Source organism: Colobus angolensis, unplaced genomic scaffold, assembly GCF_000951035.1.
Source record: "Colobus angolensis palliatus isolate OR3802 unplaced genomic scaffold, Cang.pa_1.0 Scaffold287, whole genome shotgun sequence".
NCBI classification, from domain to species: Eukaryota; Metazoa; Chordata; class Mammalia; order Primates; family Cercopithecidae; genus Colobus; species Colobus angolensis.
In genome coordinates this window covers 4,224,220-4,226,033 of record NW_012116121.1, presented here as the reverse complement: position 1 = coordinate 4,226,033, position 1,814 = coordinate 4,224,220, and positions in this window count along the sequence as shown.

Below are 1,814 nucleotides of genomic sequence, written 5' to 3'. Positions count from 1 at the left end.
CTTATCCTGTAACTAAATACCACCTGTTCCCCAAAAACCTATGGAATATTTTTAAGATGTTAGGGACGTGTATCTCCACACTAAAGGTGCAAAGAGGCGTTTACTGGCCAAGTGATTGAGGGTAACCACGAAAGTAAAAGCTACCAAGGGTCATCCAGAGACTGAGATGGAGGAGCCAAGGTAGAAGGATGAAGACACCTGTGCATGCAGAGGTACGTGGGGGCACGGCGGGGAGGAGACACTGACAGGTGGGAGGCTTCTCTGGGAGAGGCCTTTACAGCCAAGAGACGTCCTGAGGAGAGACAGCAAGGGAGCCCCATGGGCAGGGCTGAGTTTCACATGGATGAGTTGCTGTGATATGGAGGATGATTCTACGGTGGGCACGACTGAAGGGAGGGAATCAAATTGAAAGCCCCTCTGTCCATGCATTGGGCAGTAATTATTGATTGTCTCTACTATGTTATGGGAAAGACGGAGTGCTTGTGCCGTGGATAGAGCAGGAAGCACGAGCCCATTTCCAGAACTGTGATGAGTTCTACAAAGGAGACACGTGGGGTGTTAGGAGTCCATGAGACAGAGGCACTGCTCAGAGGAAATGCTCTCTGGGGATCCCTCTCTAACTGGAGACCTGCAGCTTTGTGGTCGGTCCACGTGCGGGCTGTTGCAGCAGTTGGTCCATAGAGGCAGGGAGGGGTGCTGGGGCCTGGGCAGAATGAACGGCATGGATTCAGGGGACTGCAGACCTGAGGGAGGAGGAAGAGCAAAACAGCAGAGGCAGAACAAGCATGCAAGAGTGTGTGATGGAGCTGGTCTCTTCTGCAAGAACCAGCGTTTCATGGACCAGGGCACCGTGCAGAGCCACGAGCATGCAAGTCACTGCCCCATCTGAGCACCTGGAAGGGGAGTGCTAACCTGCAGGCTCTGTTTGCCCGTGGTCAAGGACGTCCCCTTGGGAATGGATTCCCTAGCCCTGCCAGGTTCATGCGTCCACCAGAAAAACTGTGAGGGATCCTGGGGCATCCAAGACCGTCACAGTGTCATGCCTGCAGGAGGTGCCTCAATAAGCAAATTTGGTAAAAGTGCTTATTGTATAAACACATTAATGTTACTGCTTGGGGAGAAACATGACATTCAAATTGTTTTTCTCATTTATTTGGTTTTTTACGTGCTCTGATCCACAAAATGGCAGTATTCCTTAGACATAGGCAGAGCAAGGATTCCACAAACACAGAAACAGCAAAGACGAGCACTTCTGTTTCAAAGGCTTGGACAACCTTTTCATTACACCAACCACAATGACATAAAAAATTAAAGGTAAAACCTAATTGAGTTTCCTTGGTCACAAGTGGAAGTCTCCAATAACGCTTTCTATGTTCAAACACATGGGGAACTTCACAATGGAAAATATAACACAATTATTTTATTATTACAATTCAAAATCAGGAGAGGTCACGCAGGCCCAAATGACAACCTACTCAGTAAAGACTCAAACCAGTGAGCACATTGAAACCATTATGTAGAAAACATGGAGGATCACCCTTCCAGGATGTCCTTATTAGTACTGGAAGCTAAAAATCTATAGAAGATGCTATATATTTGTTGGCTCTGCTAGGTTTCAAGTGTTTTTATTTGTTTTCATTTGATTTGGTCTGGCTTTTGAGAGAGGGTCTTGCTCTGTTGCCCAGGCTGGAGTGCAGTGGTGCAATCTCAGCTCACTGCATCCTCAACCTCCTGGGCTCAAGTGAACCTCCCACCTCAGCCTCCCAAGTAGCTGAGACCACAGGCATGCATTACACATCCGGCTATTTTTTTTT